The sequence below is a fragment of the Pezoporus occidentalis genome, unplaced genomic scaffold (genome assembly GCF_034315485.1).
Source record: "Pezoporus occidentalis ecotype Australia unplaced genomic scaffold, CSIRO_AGI_Poc_V1 ctg794, whole genome shotgun sequence".
Lineage (NCBI taxonomy): Eukaryota > Metazoa > Chordata > Aves > Psittaciformes > Psittacidae > Pezoporus > Pezoporus occidentalis.
Window position 1 is genome coordinate 7864 of NW_026916152.1, and position 8136 is coordinate 15999.

The 8136-nt window shown below is 54.2% G+C and overlaps 1 long non-coding RNA gene across 1 annotated transcript; it reads right to left on the minus strand.

The window, feature by feature from the left end:
* Positions 1 to 1076: 1076 nt before the first annotated feature.
* Positions 1077 to 5686, minus strand: LOC134155569 (uncharacterized). The gene is made up of 3 exons (XR_009961625.1): positions 5616 to 5686; positions 4353 to 4414; positions 1077 to 1185 (listed from the first exon to the last, which is right to left on the minus strand). It is a non-coding gene; the product is annotated as an uncharacterized LOC134155569 (long non-coding RNA).
* Between the last annotated feature and the right edge of the window lie 2450 nt (positions 5687 to 8136).

Genomic DNA, 8136 nt, shown 5'->3' on the forward strand with positions numbered 1-8136 from the left:
ATTTCCTTTCCCACTTCCTTTTCCCTTTTCTTTTACTTTTTCTTTTTCCCACTTCCTTTTCCCATTTCCTTTCCCTTTTCCTCTTCCTTTTCCCATTTCCTTTTCCCTTTTCATTTCCTTTTTCCCATTTCCTCTTCCTTTTCCTCTCCCTTTTCCTATTTCCTTTTCCCTTTTCCTTTACTTTTTCTTTTTCCCATTTCCACTTCCTTTTCCCATTTCCTTTTCCCATTTCCTCTTCCTTTTCCCATTACTTTTCCCATTTCCTTTCCCAATTCTTCTTCCTTTTCCCATTTCCTTTTTCCTTTTCCTTTCCCTTTCCTTTTTCCCATTTCCACTTCCTTTTTCCCATTTCCTCTTCCTTTTCCTCTTCCTTTTCCCATTTCCTTTTCCCTTTGCCTTTACTTTTTCTTTTTCCCATTTCTTTTCCCATTTTCTTTTCCATTTCCTCTTCCTTTTCCCATTTCCCTTTTCCTCTCCCTTTTCCCATTTCCTTTCCCATTTCCACTTCCTCTCCCTTTTCCCACTTCCTCTTCCCATCCCCCCCCCCCTCCCCCCCTTTCCCAGCTCTCACGAGGTCAGAACGTTTGGTACAAACCTTTGGGATCAGCTTTGGGGGGGGGGGGGGGGAGGGGCAGGATTTTTGGTGTGAAATCATCACTTTTTGGGACTATTCCCCCCCTCCCCTCCCCCCAGGGCCAAAAAACACCCTTTTGATGGGGGGATGGGGGGAGGGGGGGTTTTCCCTCTTCTTCCCCCCTCCCCCCACCCTTAATGAATGGTGGGGGGGGGAGGGGATTGGTCCAACCCCATAATGGGGGGGGATGGGGGGGGGGGAGGGGGAGGGGGGTGTTTTTGGTCTGTAGCAAAGGGGGGGGAGGGGGATCCCCTCCCCCCATTACTCGTCAATGGGGGGGGTGGGGGAGGGGTCGGAGCTGCACGAGGAGCAGGAGGGGGAGGGGGAGGGGGAGGGGGATGGGGGGGCCAAGGCCACGGGGGTGGGGGGAGGGGGTGGGGGAGGGGCGGGCGCCCCCAGGAGGGGGAGGGGGCTCTGGTTGAGGAAAAGAGGGGGAGGGGGAGGGGGAGGGGCCATGGGGGGGGCGCTGGGGGCCCCCCCGCTGCCCCCCAACACCAGGGGCCCCCCCGGCTCAAGGCTGGGCAGGGGCAGGGTCCCACCAGTGGCCAAGGCTGCGGAGAGAAAGGGGGAGGGGTTAGGGGGGGAGCCCCATAGAGACCCCATAGAGACCCATAGAGACCCATAGAGACCCATAGAGACCCATAGAGACCCATAGAGACCCATAGAGACCCATAGAGACCCATAGAGACCCTATAGAGAACCCATAGAGACCCATAGAGACCCATAGAGACCCTATAGAGACACATAGAGACACATAGAGACCCATAGAGACCCTATAGAGAACCCATAGAGACCCATAGAGACCCATAGAGACCCCATAGAGACCCATAGAGACCCATAGAGACCCATAGAGACCCCATAGAGACCCATAGAGACCCCATAGAGACCCATAGAGACCCATAGAGACCCATAGAGACCCCATAGAGACCCCATAGAGACCCATAGAGACCCATAGAGACCCAAAGAGACCCCATAGAGACCCATAGAGACCCAAAGAGACCCCATAGAGACCCAAAGAGACCCATAGAGACCCATAGAGACCCATAGAGACCCCATAGAGACACCATAGAGACCCATAGAGACCCCATAGAGACACCATAGAGACCCTATAGAGACCCCATAGGGACCCATAGAGACCCCACAGAGACCCATAGAGACCCTATAGAGACCCCATAGAGACCCATAGAGACCCATAGAGACCCATAGAGACACATAGAGACCCATAGAGACCCATAGGGACCCATAGAGACCCATAGAGACCCCATAGAGACCCATAGAGACCCCATAGAGACCCTATAGAGACCCTACAGAGACCCTATAGAGACCCCATAGAGACCCTAGAGAAACCCTAGAGAAACCCTATAGAGACCCTATAGAGACCCTATAGAAACCCTATAGAGACCCCATAGAGACCCTATACAGACCCTATAGAGACCCTACACAGACCCTATAGAGACCCCAGAGAATCCCATAGAACCCCTATAGAAACCCTATAGAGACCCTATAAAGACCCTAGAGAAACCCTATAGAGACCCTATAGAGACCATAGAGACCCTATAGAAACCCAACAGAACACCCATAGAAACCCCTATAGAAACCCTATAGGGCACCTATAGAAACCCCTATAGAGCCCCTATAGAAACCCATAGAAACCCTATGGAACCCCTATAGAAACCCTATAGGCCCCCTATAGAAACCCTATGGAAACCCTATAGAAAACCCATAGAACCCAATAGAACCCCTATAGAAACCCTATAGAAACCCCATAGAACCCCTATAGAAACCCTATAGAAATCCTATGGAACCCCTATAGAAACCCTATAGAAACCCCTATAGAAACCCTATGGAACCCCTATAGAACCCCATAGAAATCCCATAGAAACCCCTATAGAAACCCTATAGAAACCCCTATAGAAACCATATAGACCACCTATAGGACCCCATAGAACCCCTATAGTCATCCTATAGAAACCCCTATAGATGCCCTATAGACCCCCTATAGAAAGACTATAGAGCCCTTATGGACCCCTTATAGAAACCCTACAGACGCCCTATAGAAACACTATAGAAGCCCTATAGAACCCCTATAGAAACTCTATAGACCCCCTATAGAACCCTATAGACCCCTATAGCCCCCATATAGACCCCCTATAGAACCCCTATAGAACCCCTGCAGAGCCCCTATAGAACCCCTAAAGAAAGACTATAGAAGCCCTATAGAAACCCTATATACCCCCTATAGAGCCCCTATAGAAACCCTATAGATGCCCTATAGAACCAGTATAGGACCCTATAGAACCCCTATAGAAACCCTATAGACCACCTATAGACCCCATATAAACCCCTATAGAAACCCTATAGAAACCCTATAGACCACCTATAGACCCCCTATAGACCCCCTATAGAGCACCTATAGACCCCATATAAACCCCCTATAGAAACCCTATAGACCTCCCCATAGGCTCCCAATCGAGCCTCCCATATAACCCCATAGACGCCCCCATAGACCCCTCTAAAGACCCCACATAGACCCTCATAGACCCCCCCATAGATGCCCCATAGACCCCCCATAGACCCCCATAGACCCCCATAGACCCCCATAGACCCCCCCATAGACCCCCATAGACCCCCCATAGACCCCCCATAGACCCCAATAGACCCCCCATAGACCCCCATAGACCCCCATAGATCCCCCACAGACCCCCCTATAGACCCCCATAGACGCCCCATAGAGCCCCACATAGACCCCTCTATAGACCCCAATAGACCCCATAGACCCCCATAGACCCCCCATAGACCCCCATAGACCCCCCATAGACCCCCATAGACCCCCATAGACCCCCATAGACCCCCATAGACCCCCCATAGACCCCCATAGACCCCCCATAGACCCCCATAGACCCCCATAGACCCCCATAGACCCCCCATAGGGACCCATAGACCCCCTTCCTATAGGTGCCCCCCCTATAGCCATAGCATGCAGTTAGTGAGCAAGGGGGGGTTAGTATTGCACAAGCACAGGGGCACCCATTACACCCCATACGTGCCCCACACGTGCCCCATATGTGCCCTATATGTGCCCCATACGCGCCCCACACATGCCCCATACATGCCCCATATGTGCCCCATATGTGCCCCACACGTGCCCCATACGTGCCCCACACGTGCCCCACACATGCCCCATACGTGCCCCATACATGCCCCATACATGCCCCATACGTGCCCCATACGTGCCCCATAGGTGCCCCATACATGCCCCACACATGCCCCATACGTGCCCCATACGTGCCCCATACATGCCCCATACACGCCCCATACATGCCCCATACGTGCCCCATACGTGCCCCATATGTGCCCCACACGTGCCCCATCCATGCCTCATTCATGCCCCACACGCGCCCCACACGTGCCCCACATGCGCCCCACACGCGCCCCACACGTGCCCCACATGCGCCCCATCCATGCCCCATACGTGCCCCATCCATGCCCCATATGTGTCCCATACATGCGTCATCCATGCCCCACACGCGCCCCACATGTGCCCCACATGCGCCCCACACGCGCCCCACACGTGCCCCACATGCGCCCCATCCATGCCCCATACGTGCCCCATCCATGCCCCATATGTGTCCCATACATGCCCCATACATGCCCCATGCATGCCCCATCCATGCCCCACATGCGCCCCACATGCGCCCCACACGCGCCCCACACGCACCTTGGATGGTGGCCAGCGGGTTGGTGGCCATGAGCCCCGCGCTCACCCCAAGCACTGAGCTGCTGCAAAGCCAATGGGGGGGATGCTCAAGGCCCCCCCAATATGTGGGGCACAGACCCCTATATGTGGGGCACAGACCCCTATATGTGGGGCACGGCCCCCGATATGTGGGGCACAGACCCCTATATGTGGGGCACGGCCCCCTATATGTGGGGCACAGACCCCTATATGTGGGGCACAGACCCCAATATGTGGGGCACAGACCCCTATATGTGGGGCACGGCCCCCGATATGTGGGGCACAGCCCCCAATATATGGGGCACTACCCAATATATAGGGCAGCCCCCCCATATAGGTCACCCCCCATATATAGGGCACCCCACATATATGGGTCACCCCCCATATATAGGTCACCCCCCACATATAGGCCACCCCCATATATAGGTCACCCCCCATATATAGCTCACCCCCATATATATAGGTCACCCCCCCATATAGGGCACCCCCCATATATAGGTCAACCCCATATATAGCTCACCCCCCATATATAGGTCACCCCACATATATAGGTCACCCCCCATATATAGGTCACCCCCCATATATAGGTCACCCCCATATATAGGTCACCCCCCATATATAGGTCACCCCCATATATAGGTCACCCCCATATATAGGTCACCCCCCATCTATAGGGCACCCCCCATATATAGGGCACCCCCCATCTATAGGGCACCCCCCATATATAGGTCACTCCCATATATAGGTCACCCCCCATATATAGCTCACCCCCCATATATAGGTCACCCCCATATAGGTCACCCCCATATATAGGTCACCCCCCATATATAGGTCACCCCCCATATATAGGTCACCCCACATATATAGGTCACCCCACATATATAGGTCACCCCCCATATATAGGTCACCCCCCATATATAGGTCACCCCCCATATATAGGTCACCCCCCATATATAGGTCACCCCTCATATATAGGTCACCCCCATATATAGGTCACCCCCATATATAGGTCACCCCCATATATAGGTCACCCCCCATATATAGGTCACCCCCCATATATAGGTCACCCCCCACATAAAGGCCACCCCCATATATAGGTCACCCCCATATATAGGTCACCCCCCATATATAGGTCACCCCCCATATATAGGTCACCCCCCCATATAGGTCACCCCCCATCTATAGGTCACCCCCCATATATAGGTCACCCCCCATCTATAGGTCACCCCCTGCCCCCCAACTCACCCCGGGCTCAGGCTCAGCCCCACGGCGCCGCTGGGGGGGGTGGGGGTGCTTGTGCTGGTGGTGGTGGTGGGGGGAGGGGTAACGGGGGGCCCCCCCCCCCGCTGGGCCCCAGATGTGGAGGTCAAGGTAGGAACTGTATGGGAACAATGGGGCGGATGTGGGGCCCATAGAATCAATGGGGCGGATGTGGGTCCCATAGAAACAATGGGGTTGATGTGGGTCCCATAGAAACAATGGGGTTGATGTGGGTCCCATAGAAACAATGGGGTTGATGTGGGTCCCATAGAAACAATGGGGTTGATGTGGGTCCCATAGAAACAATGGGGTTGATGTGGGCCCCATAGAAACAATGGGGCGGATGTGGGCCCATAGAAACAATGGGGTTGATGTGGGGCCCATAGAAACAATGGGGTGGATGTGGGCCCCATAGAAACAATGGGGTGGATGTGGGGCCCATAGAAACAATGGGGTTGATGTGGGTCCCATAGAAACAATGGGGTTGATGTGGGCCCCATAGAAACAATGGGGTTGATGTGGGCCCCATAGAAACAATGGGGTGGATGTGGGTCCCATAGAAACAATGGGGTGGATGTGGGCCCCATAGATACAATGGGGTTGATGTGGGTCCCATAGAAACAACGGGGTGGATGTGGGGCCCATAGAAACAATGGGGTGGATGTGGGGCCCATAGAAACAATGGGGTTGATGTGGGCCCCATAGAAACAATGGGGTTGATGTGAGCCCCATAGAAACAATGGGGGCGATGCGGGGCCCATAGAAACAATGGGGTGGATGTGGGTCCCATAGAAACAATGGGGTTGATGTGAGCCCCATAGAAACAATGGGGTTGATGTGGGGCCCATAGAAACAATGGGGTTGATGTGGGCCCCATAGAAACAATGGGGTTGATGTGGGGCCCATAGAAACAATGGGGTTGATGTGGGGCCCATAGAAACAATGGGGTTGATGTGGGGCCCATAGAAACAATGGGGTTGATGTGGGCCCCATAGAAACAATGGGGTGGATGTGGGGCCCATAGAAACAATGGGGTGGATGTGGGTCCCATAGAAACAATGGGGTCGATGTGGGCCCCATAGAAACAATGGGGTGGATGTGGGGCCCATAGAAACAATGGGGTTGATGTGGGGCCCATAGAAACAATGGGGTTGATGTGGGGCCCATAGAAACAATGGGGTTGATGTGGGCCCCATAGAAACAATGGGGTCGATGTGGGTCCCATAGAAACAATGGGGTTGATGTGGGCCCCATAGAAACAATGGGGTTGATGTGGGGCCCATAGAAACAATGGGGTTGATGTGGGTCCCATAGAAACAATGGGGTTGATGTGGGCCCCATAGAAACAATGGGGTGGATGTGGGGCCCATAGAAACAATGGGGTTTGTGTGGGCCCCATAGAAACAATGGGGTTGATGTGGGCCCCATAGAAACAATGGGGTCGATGTGGGGCCCATAGAAACAATGGGGTTGATGTCTGCCCCATAGAAACAATGGGGTTGATGTGGGCCCTATAGAATATTTGGGGTCCCCCCCCTTTATGATACCCCCCACCCCATACCCCCCGCCCCATAGCCACCCTATACATTCACTCTCAGCCCCATAGCTCCATTCATGCAAGTCCTCCATCCATAGGGTTTGAGGATGCCCTATAGGATGCTTATGCCCCCTTCCCCTTTAACCCCCCCTATCCCACCCCATAACCACCCCCCCCACCCCATAACCACCCCCCCCACCCCATAACCACCCCCCCCACCCCATAGGGACCCTATAGGGCCCTATAGGGCGATTATATGGGGCCAACCTGTTGTGCTGAGGCTGCTGGAGGCCGGGGGCAGCGGGAGGCTGGTCACCTGGGGGGGGGACATATAGGGACCATATAGGGCTATGGGGAGGCTATAGGGACCCTATAGGGGTCTATAGGGCCCCTATAGGGGATATAGAGGGACCCTATAGGGGATAGAGAGGGGTGTGGGGTCAGAGGAGGACAGGGCCTATGGGGTGGATGGGAGACAGGATGGGACCTATAGGGGGTAGGGGTCGTATAGGGACAGGGATCATATGGGGGGGATATGGGGCTATATGGGGATATGGGGTCATATAGGGATGTGGGGCATATAGGGACATGGGGGCATATAGGGACAGGGATCATATGGGGGCTATATGGGGCCATATAGGGATATGGGGTCATATAGGGACAGGGATTATATGGGGGCTATATGGGGATATGGGGCCCTATAGGGACATGGGGTCATATAGGGACAGGGATTATATGGGGGGGATATGGGGCTATATGGGGCTATGGGGCCATATAGGGACAGGGACCATATGGGGGCTATATGGGGCCATATAGGGACATGGGGTCATATAGGGACAAGGATCATATGGGGCCTATATGGGGCCATAGAGGGATATGGGGTCATATAGGGACAGGGATCATATGGGGGCTCTATGGGGCCATAGAGGGATATGGGGTCATATAGGGACAGGGATCATATGGGGGGGA